General features: G+C 40.0%; 1 non-coding gene across 1 annotated transcript; it reads right to left on the reverse strand.

The window, feature by feature from the left end:
* Window positions 1-12,081: 12,081 nt before the first annotated feature.
* On the reverse strand, window positions 12,082-12,188 carry LOC141669557 (small nucleolar RNA R71). Its single transcript, XR_012553831.1, has one exon. It is a non-coding gene; the product is annotated as a small nucleolar RNA R71 (small nucleolar RNA).
* Window positions 12,189-20,956: the final 8,768 nt, after the last annotated feature.

Consider the following 20,956-nt stretch of genomic DNA (forward strand, 5'->3'; position numbering starts at 1 on the left):
CCTGGTACATCTTCGTACTCCCAGGGTGAATTGAAAATCTCGAGTTATGCGCTTCTTGCAAAATCTCGTGCTTTAGTTCCACGACATTAGGTATCCAAATATGTGAATTAACACGGTATATCCCTTTTCCATCCATTTGAGCTTTAATTTCTTCTCCATTCAACTTATCCTTTTCACGATTCATCACTTGCTCTTGACAACATCGAATCTTTTCCAAAATCTCGGGTTGAAACAACATTGCATATATAGCTTCACCTCCACATTCTGGAGTCTGCACCTCTATTTCCATCTTTTCAAAATCCTTGATTAATTCTTCTGATGACGTTAACATATTCAACCTTTCTTTTCGACTTAAAGCATCAACTACCACATTTACCTTTCCAGGATGATAGTTTATCGCACAATCATAATCTTTGATCAATTCCAACCACCTTCTTTGTCGCATATTCAATTCTTTCTGAGTAAAGATATACTTTAAACTTTTATGATCCGTGTAAATCTCGCACTTTTCCCCGTACAAATAATGCCTCCAAATCTTAAGGGCAAACACAATTGCTGCCAATTCCAAATCATGCGTTGGATACTTTTGCTCGTGCGGCTTGAGTTGCCTTGACGCGTATGCTATTACCTTCCCGTGTTTCATTAACACGCATCCAAGTCCTTTATATGAAGCATCACTGAATATCACAAATTCCCCTTTGTCATCTGGTAATATCAACATTGGGGCGGTTACCAACCTCTTCTTTAACTCTTGAAAACTTTCCTCGCACTTTTCTGTCCAAACGAACTTCTCGTTCTTCCTTGTCAACTTTGTAAACGGAACGACAATCTTAGAGAAATCTTGCACAAATCTCCTGTAATATCCGGCTAATCCCAGAAAACTTCTGACTTCCGTAGGAGTCTTGGGTCTTTCCCAATTCGTTACAGCTTCTATCTTGGCTGTGTCTACTTTAATTCCTTCTTTATTAACTACATGACCAAGAAATTGCACTTCCTTTAGCCAAAATTCACACTTTAAAAACTTAGCATACAACTTCTCTTTTTGAAGAATTTCCAAAGAAATCCTTAAATGCTCCTTATGATCTTCTTCCGTCTTGGAGTAAATCAGTATATCGTCGATAAACACAATAACGAACTTATCCAAATACTGCTTGAATACTCTGTTCATAAGATCCATAAATGCAGCCAGCGCATTCATCAAGCTAAATGCCATTACCAAAAACTCATAATGTCCGTATCTCGTTCGGAACGCTGTCTTGGGTATATCTTCCGCTTTGATCTTTAACTGATGATACCCAGATCTTAAATCAATCTTGGAGAAACACGAAGCTCCTTTTAACTGGTCAAACAAGTCATCGATCCGCGGTAGAGGGTACTTATTTTTTATCGTCAACTTATTCAGTTCACGGTAATCTATGCACAATCTCATACTTCCATCCTTTTTCTTTACAAATAACACCGGTGCGCCCCACGGGGATACACTCGGTCGGATCACTCCTTTTCTAACAATTCTTGCAACTGAGCTGCCAATTCCTTCATCTCGACCGGCGCCATGCGATATGGAGCTTTTGACACTGGTTCTGTTCCAGGAGCCAAATCAATCGTAAACTCGATCTCTCTGTCTGGAGGTAGTCCAGGCAATTCATGAGGAAACACATCCGGAAAATCTCTTACTACCGGAATATCCTCGATCTTCACAGATTCTTTCTCCACATCCACGAGATGAGCCAAATAAACTTTGCATCCTTGACGTATTAATCTTCTTGCCTCAATAGCCGTTAGAAATTTCTTCTCCTGCCTCTTTCCTTTAAATATCACCTCTTCACCCTCCTTGGTTCTTAACTTCACCTTTTTACTTTTACATTCTATTTGCACTTCATGGTTTGACAACCAATCCATTCCTAGTATGACCTCAAATTCTCCTAACTTAAAGGGAATTAAGTCAGCATAAAAGTGCCGACCTTCTATAGTCACATCATATTCAGGACAAATCTTGCTAGCAATAACTTTCTCTTGATTGGCTACCTCTATAATCAAATTAGGTTCTAGAGGGTACGCAACACAATTTAACTTATCAAGAATACTTTCAGAGATAAAAGATCTAGTTGCTCCATAATCCATCAAAACTTTTACTTCTACTGAATTAATAACAAGCATACCTGCTACCACATCCACATCTTGCACCGCATCTTTCATCGTCATGTTAAAGGTCCTAGCTCTAGGTTGAGCTGATGGTGCTGGGAGAGACGGCGGTCCAGCAATCCTGAGAACATTAGCCTTCTGAACAGGCTCCTTGCAATTCCTGGCCATATGGCCCACTTTACCACACTTGAAACAAGCCGAATCAGGCTTCCTCGCTCCACTTGGGCATTTTGAAGAGTAATGCCCCTTCTGGTTGCACTTAAAACACGTTATATCCAGCTTATTACACCTTCCCAGGTGTCTCTTTCCATAATTCCTGCATTCTTGAATCTGGGGTCTGCTATCCTTCCCCGGTTGTCCAGTTTTCTGGAAGCGGTTCTTTTGAGCTCCGTTGCCGGGTTTAAACATCTGGAACTTTTGGTTCTGACCTCCACCATTCTTTCCAAACCTTCCTCTAAACTTTGAGCTTCCTTGCTCTTGCTCAGAGCTTTCAAACTTCCTTTTTCTTCCTTCATTTTCTCTTCTTGCAGCTTCTCGCTCACCTTCCACTATCATTGCTTTTTGAACCAATGCAGCATAATTCTTGATTTCCAACATTGCTATTTGACTCCTAATCCACGGCTTAAGTCCCTGTTGGAACCTCTTAGCCTTCTTCGCCTCTGTATTCACGTACTCAGGTACGAATCTAGACAATTCCGAAAACTTCACTTCATATTCCGCTACTGACATTTCCTCATGTCTAAGATCCAGAAATTTCATTTCCAACTGGTCTTGCATATAGCTTGGCAAATACTTCTCCAGAAACATCTCGGTGAACTTCTACCAAGATAAGTCTTTGCCTTCCAATAACGCCTTTGAAGACTCCCACCAGAAACTTGCTTCATCTTTCAGGTAATAACTTGCATACCGAGCTTTCTTATCATCTTTAACTTCTGCTAACTCAAAAGCTTTTTCCATTTCTCTTAACCATGACTGAGCTTTAATCGGGTCTGGCAAACCTAAGAACTCTGGGGGATGAACAGATTGAAAGTGTTTAAAGTTTCTAACTTTAGGGGCCACAGGTTGTTGCAAAAGCTGAGCAAGTCTGCTCATTATGGTAGTTTCTGGGTTTACTTCTGGGTCTTGGGTGGGAATTTCTTCTTCTTGATGATCTGGTGACTTGGCCATTTCTTACAAACCTGATTGAACAATTATTTAGCAATACGATGGCATGGCATATATATAACAGCAGTTTCTATGAAATCTCTTTTATGGGTTTTAAGTTTTACCCAATTTGCACATGCAATCCTATTACTACATAATTCTCATATCAGTGTTGTTTTATCATGGCACATAATAGGGTTTTATGAGCTTTAAACATGGTTATACGAAAACATGGTTGTATTAAAACATGGTATGGAGAACAGTTTATGAGATATTTATGGTGCATGATAGAAAGCAAGACAATGGATTTATTTAAACAAAGGGTACATAAAGATAGTTCTGGCTATCACAGGTTCTGAAATAAGGTACAATAATATAGCAGGGTTAAACAGAGGAAAAACTGGAAAATATCCCCCTATCTACCCCTAACTTCCAACAACTACTACTACGATACAAATCTGAAATATAACAAAATAAATGAAAAGGGATCCCGACATCTGACCAAGTATCCCAAAGCCTACCGGTACTGAAAAACAACAATCTACGGGCTCAACCAACAGTCCCGTCTAATCATCTAGAATCTCTCTCAACACAACCAACATCCAGCGAATGATCTTATGCAGCCTCCGGGCCTCAGCATCAACATCACTAGTGGATGGTCCCTCATCCAATCTCTTCCTGGCAACCTGCTCCACCATCTTCACCCGAACTCGCCACTCATCATCCATAACTGAAGCACTCTGCCTAGACTCTCTGGCTAGCCTTTCCACCAAAGCTCCCAACTCAAGAATGCGGGAGTACACAAATTCTCGATCCTGGGCTAACTTGCCACCAACACTGACAGGTACAGTCTTAGGCATCTCGGACTCTGGCTCAGGGCAGGGGTCTCTGAATCTGGCCTCAAGGGTGAAATCTGTATAGGGCTCTCACTACTCTCAGAAGGGTCCTCCTCTGGGTCTGAACTAACATACACAGGCTCCTCTGGAGAGGGTGGAATAGGGTCCACTGGGGTATCGGTCAAACTAATCTATGAGTCTGAGTCAGTACCACTACTAGGATCCTGAGAGAAAACACAAAACATCAACCAAGAAACAATGTTAGGGTTAAATAAAGCTTCCAGCTAACTCACACCCTAACTCTAGTTTCTACTTCACCAATAAACACTTTCCTTAGACCATACCTAATAGTCTAACTCAGCTCTATATGGGTCGAACTCTCTCGTGATATAGATATATTCCCAAAATACCCCTTTTTTAATCCTAACTTGTCTCAGGGACTAGATCCTGTAGCTCTGATACCAACTTGTGATGCCCTCAATCTCGGGGTTAGGAAATGAGGACTCACACACCTCTAATCTAGAATTAAATAAGCATAAACCCCGATTAACTACTAACAGGATCAACAGGATAAAGTATGAGACAAGATTACAACTACCAATCATAAAATATAACTTACAAACCCAAAATATTATTAAATAAACAATATCGATTCCGGCTGGGAACCGACAGACAACCCATTGTATCTTTAAACATTCCCTTCTAGGCGCATGCTCACTCATAAATACCACTACCTGCTCTGGCAACCAGAAGCCCTCAACATGGTAGGGACCACCAGGTACGCTCTTACGAGCAGTGCGCCTAAGCCTGGCCATCTTCTTGTTTAACTGCCATGGTTAGATTAAAACAAAACAAATGAGTATAAAACTCAGCAAGTAACTATATAGCAGTTCTACCAAATCAATTCACAATATGCTTTACCAATCTCAGGGCATTCTACTTTATTTGATCTATGTGGCAGATTTCCAGCTTTTGGGTTAAGGAAAGGTTTTGAAGGATAATGTGGGGCTTTCAAGGAACAAGGCTCAATATGGGACGAAAGCCGACATCCATCACAAATCTTTAAAAAATCAGAATAGATATTTCAAGAGAGGAAAGCAACAGTATTTCAATATATGGAATCAATCATATGATCAACAAATTCAAGAATCAGGGTTCTCGAGTTTTATGCTTCACATTGACATAATCAACTCTTTTCAAAACAATATGAACCATTTTCATTTTCAAGAATCAATTTACTGAACAGAAAGTTTCAGTTCCCTTTTAAATAATCATTTAGAACCCTTGATTGGATCACTTTATCTTTCCATTTCATTATATACGGGTGATCAGCCCGTACCGACCTCCATTCCGGTCTTTAAGGTACCAATCGACATAATTTCAGCCTTAAGTTGGACTAGCCCCGCTAGCCTCTTACCATGACTAGACTAGTCCCACTAGCCTCTTACGTCCCAATCCAATCCATCAGGAATTCATTTGGAAAACCTTGAGTTGGAAAAACAAATAGGTTTTCTAAAATTCATTTTATCATTACCAAGAATTTGAAATCATTCGGACTCTTTCAAGTCGAAACTCATTCTTAATTCAGATTTTAAGGAAACAAAGTTCAGGGAGTGAATCAAAAATACGCAAGGAACAATTCATAAGGATTCTGTATCAGGGATAATAAAGCACTTAAGTTAGATGGATCAACATCTGTTTAGGAATCAATAGGGTGATCAGGAAAACAGGGTATCATTAAATAGGGTTAACAAGGATAATCAGAGGGTTCAATATAATCCATGGCTTAATAGATAACTTGAACATAAAGGACAGATTATCAAAGGGTTGAATCATTAAGCTTATCAATAATAGTTTATCAAGAACAAAGGCAGGGTATCAATATCAGGGTTTCATAATTAAACAGTTCAATACTCTACATGGTATGAACAACATTCTTTTTATAACCATTTACACAAGTAATCAGAGTTACTTGCCTGAATTTTCTTTCATGAAGGTTGAACTACTGCCACATAGTATTTCCTTTCCTTTCCTAGCCTGAATGCCCTCACGCTCCGAGTCTACAATAAAACCAAAACCTTAATCAGTTTCTAACTCTCGTTCCCAGAACGATCACTCAATACGATAACTCGATTATACTTTTGACTCAAACTATACGAGTATAGCTTATATACACACAGCACATAGCACATTCTTTACTCATAGCCTTATATCACTTTACATATACTCGCTAAACCTCGACTATTTTCCCCAAATCAAATATTTATAACTCGTACAAACACACAATGATATGCACGGCTATTACTTATAGCTTTAAACCTCTATTAACTCAATTCCCTTTTCTTTTATCCATAATTCGAACCAAAACACAATCCAACAAGCAAAATTCAAAGATTTTCACACATAAGCATTTAATCATTCTATCGTTTACCAAAAATCAGATTTTTGACTTTGAATTTCTTTGGCCTATTCGGCCTTAACCACAATCACAATCAAATCAAATCATGCATTAACAAGTCCTTTTCTAAATCAACATGCAATCTTATTACTTTCTAGTTAAACCTTAATTATACTAAAATCAAGTCACAAAAGTAAATTCTTCTTTTTACTAACACAAGGTCGAACCAAGACCTTCACCATGCATTCCCAAATTTGGCATCCAAATAAATGTACAAGTCCAATTATCATAGAATCATACTTAAATCATAAAAGAACATAGCCCTTTTTGGTACATGCAAACATTAAGAAATTTTTATCATCCAATCTTTACTAATTTCCAAGAATGAACATCAACAAGTCATGACCATTAAAATCATTTTTGATCTTTTAAAACCAAGATTCCATTCGGGTTTTTCAAAAACAACACATGCAAATGATCTTCTTAATCCTTAAATCACACATCAACCCATAATCAAACATCAAATCAACAACTCATTCATTTTAACAAAATCAACATGATTTTCAAAAAAAAATAGCAAGGGCCATTCGACCTTTCCTCGAGAAAACACACATGCAACTCAACTTTTAAGCTTTTACATCTTTAATCCTACTAATCTCTTAACATCAAACTAAATTAACATTACAACCAACAAGAATCAATCTATCAACTTGTAATCTACAAAACCATTCGGCCTTTTTATCAAAATATCACATGCAAAGACAAATATTTGATTTAAAGATTCTAGAGCTCAGTTTTTAACATCATTGCTCACCACCGGTTTACCGGAGTTCATCACCGGTGGCTGTGGTTTCTCGGTGGTGCCCCATTTCGGGGTTTCCAACCTTGAAACCTCCGATTTATGTACACACAAGGCACATGCAAGACTCACTTGGCTTTGAAAATCATTTTTCAATCATAAAATCACCTCCTTAAGCACATATTAGACCATATACATACACATACACATGCATCAAACATGAACACACACACACACATCGAGCTTGCATGCAACAAGATATTCACACATGCACACTCCAATAACCACTTATATATGTTTAACAAGAGATTTTGAGAAGGATTGGTGAGAGTTATCAAAGAAACAAGTGATTTACCAAGAGAAAAGAAGAAGAACCGAGAGAGAGAGAGAGAGAGAGAGAGAGAGAGAGAGAGAGAGTAGCCGAGAGAGAGAGTGTGAGAAAGAAAGAGAGAAGAGAGATTGATGTGTTCGGGAAAAAGAAAGAAAAAGGGGGGAGAAAATGAGTTTTATACTCAATGAAAATCAAGGGCATTTTAGTACATTACTAATTCCCCTTTTTATTCTTATCTGTTCCTTCCTTTTTACTCAAATATAACAAGAATTAAATATAAAATATCTCTCTCTCGGGAAGTCGAGAATTATTGAAAATGACAATTTTAATACGTAGGCCTCGAAATTAGCTTTCCAACCATTACTCATAATAAGATTTTGAGCGTACGGTTGATTTTATATGAATTTCGTAATCTCGCCTTCATAATAACATTTTTCCACATAAAATCAATTTAAAAATGCAAAGGCCACCAAATCAATCAACTCATCATTTTTAAAAAGTCTCTAGGACCACTATGAAGATAACAAAACAAATCCCATGTTTTTATCTTACTCGGATGATTTTATAAAAATGCGCGAAGGTTAATTAAACCTTTATTTAAATCACATAATCCCTTAAAAATTCATAAAAATGTCACAAAACACATAGTCATGTATACAGACAACAATCTCACATATATAATCACATAACGACTCAGGTCTGATCATAGAATTTATCCTTCTTTAATCTTTATCATTTTCTACGCGTACCGGGTCATGTTCAGCCTGACGGCCCGACGCTCAGCGTTTCGATTACGCTTCTCATTATCTTTATCAATCGACACGTCACTTAGGACGAAATACTTTATTTAAACATTCATTTCATAATTCACATTTTATATTCTTTAACTCCTTATTAGGACGGGTTCCGTTCTACCTGACGGCCCGACACCACAACTTAACTTCTAAGCCGACTTTTTAAATTGTAACGTTTTGATTTACGCTCCTATATTCTAATATACAGAAAAGACAATTAATCAGCACTTAGTCACATAATTATAATCACATCACATAACACATACTTTATTGACTTAATTACGTCACAAAATTCTCAGTCGTCACATTTATGTTCAATTTTTAATTTATACGTTTTTGATTTTGGTGAATATTTGGTTCCATAGATGTTAGGGTTTTGATTATACAGTTCACAAGCTTTGATTTGAGCTATTAAAATCAAAGTTTCATGTACGAATGAAGAAAATCAATACTTTGCCGGAGTTTATGTCGGTTTGATCTGAGATTGATATTCAGGGATGATTCCGGTGACTGAACGATGTCTTTGTGTTTTTGAAGTGGTTTGCAATCGATCCCAGTCAAGAAGCAGACCAAACAATATCGATTTTGGCCTATAAATGGGCCACCGGAATCTGCTCCGATGATCGGATTCTGGGCAAAATCCAGCGTGTTCTTCACAACCCCGATTCTGACCCGTTTGACCCGTATATTGACCCGTGTTTGATCCGTTTTTGTCAGAGATGGTTTTCTGACAAGTGTTTTTGAGAAATTAATTTTATTTTTATTTTTTTAATTATAAAATCAGTTTTTAATTATTTTATAAATTGATTAATTAATTATTTAATTACTTGATTTATATTATAAATAATTCTGAAACATTTTCTAAAAAATAGAATTACTTATTTCTTTAATTATTTATTTATTATTTATTAATTATTTAAAAATGATTAATTATTTTGATAATTAATCAAATAATTTTCAATAAATCATATTAAATTCATTTTAATTCCAAAAATTATGGAAAAATCATTTTTAATTCTGATTTTCCCAAATAATTATTTAATAATATTTTTAGGGTTCAATAATTAGTAATAATTATTTATATTGAATAATAAATTGATGTATCTGTATTTATCGAATAATAATTGAACCGTTTATCCGATTCGAGTGAAACGAAAGCCCTTTGACTCAAAAAAATGATCTGTTTTCATTATAAATAGTTTTAAATACTAATTTCTTTTAGAAATTAGTTGACTTTCGATATTAATTACTTGTAAGCCTTGTTGCATATAGGGACGAGTCCAATAAATTCTAAAAAATAGGAAATGAGTCAGATATTGTTTGATTAAGCGAATAGCGGGTCGATTTTGATTCTAAAATTATTCTGCATCTAGAATGACTATGTGACTTATGTGCTTATATGAATCATGTGGTTAATCGAGTCTTATCTACTAATAATTAGTATACGGGTTAGTAATATGTGTATAGGTAGACGATAAGGGCTATGTGAAGTCGGTTTAAGACGCGATTGATAAGTGGCATTTTATACCACTTAGAACGTCTTAAAATGGCTTAAATTGGTGTCTTGAAATCAAGTATTTTGTGTATTTGATGCGTTTTTCTAGTGTTTATGCATTTCAGGGTATTAGTTGCATTTCGGGGGAGGAATCATCAAGAATAAGCCTTGGCATGTGTTCACCATTGCGAGAGGAAAGGAATGGGCAGATTACGGCGAAGAAAAGGAGCAAACCTGGATTTTTTCCAGTAGAGGCCTGCGCGCCCGCACAGCAATGCTGAGCGGCCGCGCAGCAACCTGCGCGCCCGCGCAGCTATGCTGAGCGGCCGCGCAGGGTCGGGGAAAAAGATAAATTATTTTAGACTTCTACTTCTGTTTGGCTTCCAACTTCTATGTAATCTGAGTTTTATGGGACTATTATATAGGTAGATTTGAGACGTTTTCACAGAGAGTATTAAGGGGATTATGTTTTAGATTGTGTTTTACGCAAGAAGCGAAGGAGATAAGGAAGAAGACCGATTTAGCACACCGCAACGAAGAGGAAGCATATTTTCTTGTGATTCTTGTTTCGTTGTAACATTGGATGCTAGTTTTCTTGCTTTGACTTATTTACTCTTGTGACGTACTCTGTTTTAATATAATTAGTTTAGTTATTATTTTCTTGTATTTGTTTGTCATGATTTCATATGAACCCATGATGGCGATAAGTTCTATTATGGGCTAATCGTGATCATGGGGTTGCAACGGATTTATTATGGAATTCTTTAGTTAATTGTTTAATACTTTAGTGTGTGATGATTGCATGATATCTAGTATTGGTTGTGCGTATTCGTCTTATGTGCATCGCGAACATATAAGATAGGGTGTTAATCTCTTGTGAAGCGACGGTGGATCTTGAGATTTAGAACTTGCTATGCTAGCATAGGTTCATGTACGTTGAGCATGATTAGTGGGTAACTCTAACAGTTTTATTTGCCCTATGTAATCAAAAAGGAATAACTTGTGCTTAAATCGTTGTGTTGTCAATTTCTATAGACATATAGGAACTCAACATAATCGATGACTATTCAACTTCTATCTTAATTGTGGATGCTTGGTAGAATGGTATTAGTACAATGAAAGTTGGCTTTTATCAGTTTCGTGTTATTCGATTAATATCATCACTGTCACATGCTAAAGGTAATAACAATGGCTATAGAAGGAAGTAATAATGAAGTTGTGATCTCATGAGTGTTTTATTATTGATAAATTGAAGTGTTAGTTAAGTGGTTAATTAAGTAGTTAATTATAGTTAATATTTAATCAACAATTTTAAGTGTTATTATCTTAACATTGAGAAGTAATCATACATTGGTGAGTGAGTTTAATTAGACAATAATTTAGTCTGAATCTCTGAGGGAACGAACTAGAAAATATTCTATATTACTTGCGAACGCGTTTACTTGCGTGAATATTAGCGCGTGTTTTCGCCCTAACAAGTTTTTGGCGCCGCTGCCGGGGACTCGGCGTATTTGTTTAGTTTATGTACTTACCATCATTGGTCATTAGGACTCAGTGATTAGGACGTAGTAGTTACTTACTCTTTTCGGTTGTGTTTCAGGTACTTTAGCAAGCGTTTATGCAAACTCGTTCTCGTGCTCGCAAGAGGACTTTAGATACAGCTGAGGAGACAGACGAAGTTCTTGATATTCCGGAGAAGTTAGATTTTGAGGATTCGGATTCAGGAACTGAGCAGAAAGAACCAGTAAACATGGGAGATCGTATTGTTCAAGCTGATCCAGCTCTTATGGATTTTTCTCGGCCTAAAATTGATGACATTCAGTCAAGCATCCTTCATCCGGCTATTCAAGCTAACACCTTTGAAATCAAGCCGGACACTATTCAGATGGTGCAAAATTCTGTTTCTTTTGGAGGAGCGGCAACTGAAGACCCCAACATGCACATAAGGAATTTTGTCGAGATCTGCAGCACTTTTAAGTATAATGGCGTGACTGATGAGGCTATCAAGTTGAGGCTTTTCCTATTCTCACTGAGGGATAAGGCTAAAGACTGGTTACATTCTGAACCAGCTGGGTCCATCACTACGTGGCAAGATCTTGCACAAAAGTTTCTGGTGAAGTTTTATCCAATGGCAAAGACTGCTGCTATGAGGAGTGCTCTTACTCAGTTTGCGCAACAACCTACAGAATCTATGTGCGAGGCTTGGGAACGCTACAAGGAAATGTTGAGAAAATGTCCACATCATGGAATGCCGGATTGGATGGTGATCACTGGTTTCTATAATGGTTTGGGGGCCCAATCTCGGCCCATGCTCGATGCAGCAGCTGGAGGAGCCTTATGGGCTAAAAGCTATACTGAGGCGTATAATCTTATAGAGACGATGACTGCAAATGAGCATCAAAACCCAACTCAGAGGATGACGTCAGGCAAGGTAACAAGTATTCTGGAAGTTGATACAGCCACCGCTATTGCAGCCCAGCTCCAAGCGCTATCAATGAAGGTTGATTCTCTGGCTACGTATGGAGTTAATCAAATAGCTATGGTTTGTGAGCTTTATGCAGGTTCTCATGCTACAGATCAGTGTTCTCTTGTCAACGAATCTGTTCAGTATGTGAATAATTATCAGCGACAACAGCAGCCTGTGCCAGCGACCTATCATCCTAATAACAGAAATCATCCAAATTTCAGTTGGGGGAATAATCAGAATGCTATTCAGCCACCACATCAACAAGGAGTGAGTAAACAGTTTAACCCACCTGGATTCCAGCAACCACAGCAGTATGCTACAAGGCAATTATATCCTCAACAGGGAAGTACAGCTGCACCCACTAGTGCTGATTTTGAGGAACTTAAGCTGTTGTGCAAGAGTCAGGCGGTTTCTATCAAGACCTTGTAAAATCAAATCGGTCAATTAGCCAATGCAGTGCTCAATCGTCAACCTGGCACTCTTCCCAGTGACACGGAAGTACCAGGCAGGAAGGAAACTAAAGAGCAAGTCAAGGCTATTACCTTAAGGTCTGGAAAAGTGGCTGATGCTGAAAAGGCAAAGGAAGTCGAAGCTGAAGTTAGAGATGAAGAATCTAAGCAAAAGGAGAAAGCGGCGGAACCAAGGAAGACTACTGTTGAACACACTCTGCCTGAGGCTAATACAGGGGAGAAACAGCTCTATCCTCCACCACCTTTTCCTAAGAGATTGCAGCAACAAAAGCTGGATAGATAGTTCGGGAAGTTTCTGGAGGTGTTCAAGAAACTTCACATCAATATACCTTTCGCTGAGGCTCTGGAACAAATGCCTAGTTATGCGAAGTTTATGAAGACTATTCTTGCAAGGAAGGTGAAACTGGATGACCTTGAAACCGTTGCTCTCACGGAAGAATGCAGCGCTGTTCTGCAGCAAAAGTTACCACCAAAACTGAAAGATCTAGGAAGCTTCACCATTCCTTGCACCATTGGCAATCTAACTTTTGACAAGTGCCTTTGTGATTTGGGAGCAAGCATTAATCTGATGCCGTTGTCGATCTTTAAAAAGCTGGATCTGCCTGATCCAAAACCCACATACATATCGCTACAATTGGCTGACCGTTCCATTACTTACCCAAGGGGCATAGTTGAGGATGTGCTCGTCAAGGTGGATAAGCTCTTCTTTCCAGCAGATTTTGTTATTCTGGATTTTGAGGAAGATAAGAAGATTCCCATAATCTTGGGAAGGCCTTTCTTGGCTACTGGTCGTACCTTGATAGATGTGCAAAAAGGTGAACTTACTATACGGGTCCAAGATCAGGATGTGACCCTCAATGTATTCAAGGCAATGAAATTCCCTACAGAAGATGAGGAGTGCTTAAAAGTGGATGTGATTGATACTGCGGTTACTTCGGAACTCGATCACATGCTAATGTCTGATGCATTGGAAAAGGCCTTAGTGGGGGATTTTGACAGTGATGATGAAGATAGCAACGAGCAATTACAATATCTGAACGCTTCTCCATGGAAGCGAAAGCTGGAGATACCATTTAAATCTCTTGGTACTTCTGACCTTAAGAATGCTGAAGGGAAGCTCAAACCATCAATAGAGGAAGCACCTACCTTGGAGCTCAAACCATTACCTGAACACTTGAGGTATGCTTTTTTAGGTGATTCATCTACGTTACCTGTTATTATTTCATCTGACCTTTCAGGTAGTGAGGAAGACAAGCTCTTAAGGATTTTGAGAGAATTCAAATCGGCTATAGGATGGACCATAGCAGACATCAAGGGGATAAGTCCTTCATATTGTATGCATAAAATTCTGCTAGAGGAAGGTAGTAAGCCAACTGTGGAACAGCAGCGAAGACTGAATCCCATCATGAAGGAGGTGGTGAAGAAAGAAATTCTGAAATGGCTAGATGCAGGCATCATTTATCCTATTTCTGACAGCTCGTGGGTGAGCCCCGTACAATGTGTACCTAAGAAGGGAGGTATCACTGTGGTCGCAAATGAAAAGAATGAGCTCATCCCTACTCGAACAGTTACAGGATGGAGAGTATGCATGGATTATAGAAAATTGAATAAAGCCACAAGGAAGGATCACTTCCCCCTTCCATTTATTGATCAAATGCTTGACAGATTGGCGGGTCATGAGTATTTTTGTCTTCTGGATGGTTATTCCGGGTATAATCAGATTTGTATTGCACCAGAGGATCAGGAAAAGACTACCTTCACTTGTCCATTTGGCACATTTGCTTTTCGCAGAGTTTCGTTTGGGTTATGTGGCGCCCCAGCCACTTTTCAGAGATGTATGATGGCTATATTCTCTGACATGATTGGAAATAACGTCGAAGTGTTCATGGATGACTTCTCCGTCTTTGGACACTCATATGATGAATGTTTGAATAATCTGCGCGCCATACCCAAAAGATGCGTGGAAACTAATTTGGTGCTTAATTGGGAGAAATGTCATTTTATGGTGTGTGAAGGCATTATCCTTGGGCATAAGGTCTCTAGCAAGGGTCTGGAGGTGGACAAGGCCAAGGTGGGAGTCATTGAAAATCTTCCCCCACCTAATTCTGTGAAAGGAATCCGTAGTTTTCTTGGTCATGCGGGTTTTTATCGGCGATTCATCAAGGACTTTTCAAAGATATCTAAGCCGTTGTGCAATTTGCTTGAGAAAGATGTGCCGTTCAAATTTGATAATGAATGTTTGGCAGCATTCGAGACTCTCAAGAAGAGTTTGATCACTGCACCAGTTATTACAACACCAGATTGGACAGAACCGTTTGAGATGATGTGTGATGCGAGTGATTATGCGGTAGGTGCAGTTCTGGGACAGTGCAAGAAAAATCTCTTCCATGTGGTCTACTATGCGAGTAAGACTTTAAATGGTGCCCAATTGAACTACACCACTACTGAGAAGGAGCTTTTGGCTATAGTCTTTGGCTTTGAGAAATTTCGATCTTATCTGCTTGGTACGAAAGTAACAGTATTCACTGATCATGCAGCTATTCGCTATCTGGTTTCTAAGAAGGATTTGAAGCCGAGACTCATTCGTTGGGTGCTTTTACTTCAGGAATTTGAGTTAGAGATCAAAGATAGAAAAGGTACTGAGAATCAAGTAGCTGACCATCTCTCTAGGTTGGAGAATCCCGATTCTACTTCACAAGATAGGACGTTAATCAATGAATCTTTTCCGGATGAGCAGTTTTTTGCAATTCAGGAGGAAGAACCATGGTTTGCAGATATTGTAAACTATCTCGTCAGCAATATAATGCCTCTTAATTTGACATCCGCTCAAAAGAAGAAGTTTCTGCATGAGGTGAAGTGGTATATGTGGGATGAACCATATTTGTTTAGACAGGGAGCTGACTAGATCATCAGGAGATATATCCCGTTCTATGAGACGGAGGGGATATTACGAGACTACCATTCCACGGTTTATGGTGGACACTATGGAGGTGAGAAGACGACAGCTCGTATTCTGCAAGCAGGTTTTTTCTGGCCTACTTTGTTCAAGGATGCTCATCAGTTTGTTTTAAGGTGTGATCGTTGCCAAAGAGTGGGAAATTTGTCAAGGAAGGATGAGATGCCATTAAATGTGATGCTTGAAGTCGAGGTCTTTGATGTGTGGGGAATCGATTTCATGGGGCCTTTTATCGCGTCTTGCAATAATCAGTACATCTTGCTGGCAGTCGATTATGTCTCAAAATGGGTCGAAGTTAAAGCTTTACCGACAAATGATGCAAAGGCAGTGCTAAATTTTCTTCATAAGCAAATTTTCACAAGGTTTGGAACACCTCGGGTAATCATAAGTGATGAAGGATCGCATTTTTGCAACCGTAAGTTCACTTCTATGATGCAGCGTTATAATGTGAATCATCGAGTAGCTACTGCCTATCATCCGCAAACAAATGGTCAAGCGGAAGTGTCTAACAGAGAGATAAAACGTATTCTAGAGAAGGTTGTTTGTCCGTCAAGGAAGGATTGGTCTTTAAAGCTCGATGAAGCTGTTTGGGCTTACAGAACAGCATACAAAACTCCACTTGGGATGTCACCGTTTCAGTTGGTGTACGGTAAGGGATGTCATCTACCGGCGGAGCTTGAGCATAAGGCCTACTGGGCATTGAAGAAATTGAACCTGGATTTAGATGCAGCTGGTAAGAAAAGAATGCTTCAGCTTAATGAACTTGATGAATTTCGACTTCAAGCGTACGAGAATAACAAAATGTATAAGGAAAAGGTGAAGAGGTGGCACGATAAGAAGCTACATCCTAAGTTATTTGTGCCAGGGCAACAAGTTCTTTTATTCAACTCTCGGCTCCGACTTTTTCCTGGAAAGTTGAAATCAAGGTGGTCTGGACCTTTTATTGTCAAAACTGTGTTTCCACATGGAGCGGTGGAAATTTTTGAGAATGATTCGGACCAAGCATTCAAGGTTAACGGTCAGCGGTTGAAGCACTACTATGGGGACATGGCAAACAGAGAGGTGGTTAGTGCCATTTTGTTGACTACTTGAGAAAGGTACGGAACGTCAAGCTAATGACGAAAAAGAAGCGCTGCGTGGGAGGCAACCCATGAATTGTTGTTACAGGAACCCTTAGAAGTTAATAACCTATCCAAAAACACAAAAAAATCAGAAAATAGGGGCTGAATTTTTTTTTTCCAGAGACCCTCTGCGCGCCCGCGCAGCTATGCTGAGCGGCCGCGCAGGGGTCGAGTTCCAGAAAATTTTTTACAGTTCAGAAAAAAAAAACAAACAAAAACACAAAAACAGTTTTAGCCCATAAACCCACAAATTGTTCCCACTACCCCATCATTTTATCCCTTAATTCCCAAACCCTAATCTAATCCACACCCTATATATACATACACCTATCCTACATATCTCCCACAAAACTTCCTACACTTAAACCCTCTCACAAACATCAGAAATCAGTTCTTACACACTTTTATTCACGAATCAATGGCACCCAAGAGAGCATGCACTATTGACAGCAGCAGCACAGTTCCTACTGCTGATTCATCGAGGGGTACTGCTGCAAGGCCTCGGTTAACTGACAGAGCTGCGGAGGAGGAGTACACTAGGCTGTTGGGGAAGCCGATTCTGAAGGAGAGGGGGTTTTTACCATCAGGGAGGGATGGTGAGTTGTTGCCCATGATTGCAGAGAAGGGGTGGATAGCTTTTTGTGAGTCACCCGAAGCAGTACCGATGAGCATTGTTCGCGAGTTCTACGCGAACGCGAAGGCTGAAAAGAATGGGTTTTCTGTAGTCCGTGGGCTGACGGTTAATTATCATCCTGCGGCGATTCGCCGTGTGATTGGACAGCGAGAGAGGAAGCCCGAGGAGGAGAACTGGAATGAAAAGACTGCTGAGGATTTTGACTTGGATTTGATTTGTGCGACTCTCTGTCGACCGGGCACAGTTTGGACCCGCAGTCCAGGCAATAATGAGTATCGTCACTTTCCGGCGATCGCCATGAACAGGTATGCCCGTGCATGGAATGCATTTATATGTGCTAATATTTTGCCTTCTTCACATGCACACAAGGTCACAGTTGAGAGAGCACAGTTGTTGTGGGGAATTCTGCATGATGAGTACTATGTGGACCTTGGTGAGTTTATCTACCAAGGAATTCTGAAGTTTTTGAGGGGAGCAAAGCATATGAACATCCCTTATGCATCCACGGTTACGAAGCTATGCCGAGCAGTGGGAGTGAACTGGCCGGCTCATGAGCAGTTGCAGTTGCCAGCAGCTCCGATTGATTCTGGCACTCTGAATGGGATGCAGGAGTGGACCGGTGGTGAGCCTGAGGAGCATGGGCTGGGTTATCGTCTTCCAGGAGGGCGTCCAGCACGAGGTGCTACTATGGCTAGGCCAGGGCGTGGTGAGGCTGGTTCTTCGAGAGCTCAGGAGGGTGCTGGGATGGGTGATGCCCAGTATAGGAGGCTTTCACGGCGGATGGATGCCATGTATGAGACGCAGAGCAGGTTTGCTCAGGAGCTCACCCTTGCATTAGGGACTGCTTTTCGAGGCCTTGGAGCTGATATCCAGTGGCCAGTTTTTGGTGAGGACTCTGCATACCCACCGCCTGATACTCCACCCACTGAGGGTGATGATGATGATGACTCCGAGTAGGTATACCCTGTGTTCCTTTCTACTACTTTCACTGAGGACATTGAAGATTTTTAGTTTGGGGGTGGTAGTTAAGGAATATTGTGTGTGTGTCATTTAGTTGCATATTCATGATAGTTTAGTTCATATAGTTGCATAATTTATGCCATTTAGTTTTTTTTTATGAATGTCATGTAGCTCATGCATTTACCATGATCCCTTTTGCAATAAGTTATCGACTGAATTGTGATATTGATGCGAGTGTAGTGATAGCATTAAAGTGATATTAAGTTGTGTAGGTTGATATGCATGCTAGAAACAATTGTAAGTCCACTAAGTCTTAAAGAATGCATAAGGGCTAGATTGTTGTTATGATTTGGTTATTTTCAAGGTCAATCTACTTATTATGCTTAGAATTCGATTATAGGTTCTTAGTGATAAAGACATGAAAAAAGAAAAAAATTTGGAGAAAAAAATATGGAAGTTGTTGCTAGTTGTGGCTAGGCGTCAAATGGCTAGTAGCCGGCTCGCATATATTGCGAGTAGTCCAGGGTTGAGCAAGATGGAGCGAAACGCACTTGCTCAGAAGTTATTAAAAAAAAAAAATTTTTTTTTTTGCATAATTGATCAAGAGTGGGCTCTTTGGTATTCGAGTTATTAAGTTCTTAGGGGACTTTGTGCCTAGTGACCTAAGGCTTTTAGAGTCTGGGATCCGCTAACCTAACGCTCGTTACATGGATACCATTGTATAAGTCTTTTGTGGACCTCACTCATTGCACGGTCAAATAAGCATTTGAGTTGTAAATAAAAAGCACGATTCCGTAGTAAGCTCCAGAGTTCTTGTAGTGTTGTATATCACTTTGTGCCTAGAATTTTTATTCTTTGTATAATCGTAGGATTGCCTTGAGGATAGTCTAGTCATAGTAATTGGTCTACTTCCGAAGCATATCTGTTAAGCATTTACACACACCACGTTTCTGGCTGTATGTCCGTTTGCATGAGTTTATTGATCTTTAGTTGTCTAATTGCATTCGTTGAGATGTGACAATTTGGTTGGTTAATTGTAGTAAGGGGGATCGTTGCATTTTCATATAGATTGCATTCATGCATATTTTTATTTGTTTTTGAGTCTGTGACGCTTGAGGACAAGCATCGATTTAAGTTTGGGGGTGTGATAAGTGGCATTTTATATCACTTAGAACGTCTTAAAATGGCTTAAATTGGTGTCTTGAAATCAAGTATTTTATGTATTTGATGCGTTTTTTGATGAATCAATGGCACCCAAGAGAGCACGCACTATTGACAGCAACAACATAGTTCCTACTGCTGATTCATCGAGGGGTACTGCTGCAAGGCCTCGGTTAACTGACAGAGCTGCGGAGGAGGAGTACACTAGGCTGTTGGGGAAGCCGATTCTGAAGGAGAGGGGGTTTTTACCATCAGGGAGGGATGGTGAGTTGTTGCCCATGATTCAGAGAAGGGGTGGATAGCTTTTTGTGAGTCACCCGAAGCAGTACCGATGAGCGTTGTTCGCGAGTTCTACGCGAACGCGAAGGCTGAAAAGAATGGGTTTTCTGTAGTCCGTGGGCTGACGGTTGATTATCATCCTGCGGCGATTCGCCGTGTGATTGGACAGCGAGAGAGGAAGCCCGAGGAGGAGAACTGGAATGAAAAGACTGCAGAGGATTTTGACTTGGATTTTATTTGTGCGACTCTCTGTCGACCGGGCACAGTTTGGACCCGCAGTCCAGGCAATAATGAGTATCGTCACTTTCCGGCGATCGCCATGAACAGGTATGCCCGTGCATGGAATGCATTTATATGTGCTAATATTTTGCCTTCTTCACATGCACACGAGGTCACAGTTGAGAGAGCACAATTGTTGTGGGGAATTCTGCATGATGAGTACTATGTGGACCTTGGTGAGTTTATCTACCAAGGAATTCTGAAGTTTTTGAGGGGAGCAAAACATATGAACATCCCTTATGCATCCACGGTTACGAAGCTATGCCGAGCAGTGGGAGTGAACTGGCCGGCTCATGAGCAGTTGCAGTTGCCAGCAGCTCCGATTGATTCTGGCACTCTGAATGGGATGCAGGAGTGGACCGGTGGTGAGCCTGAGGAGCATGGGCTGGGTTATCGTCTTCCAAGAGGGCGTCCAGCACGAGGTGCTACTATGGCTAGGCCAGGGCGTGGTGAGGCTGGTTCTTCGAGAGCTCAGGAGGGTGCTGGGATGGGTGATGCCCAGTATAGGAGGCTTTCACGGCGGATGGATGCCATGTATGAGACGCAGAGCAGGTTTGCTCAGGAGCTCACCCTTGCGTTAAGGACTGCTTTTCGAGGCCTTGGAGCTGATATCCAGTGGCCATTTTTTGGTGAGGACTCTGCATACCCACCGCCTGATACTCCACCCACTGAGGGTGATGATGATGATGAC

The sequence above is a fragment of the Apium graveolens genome, chromosome 6 (genome assembly GCF_009905375.1).
Source record: "Apium graveolens cultivar Ventura chromosome 6, ASM990537v1, whole genome shotgun sequence".
NCBI lineage: Eukaryota > Viridiplantae > Streptophyta > Magnoliopsida > Apiales > Apiaceae > Apium > Apium graveolens.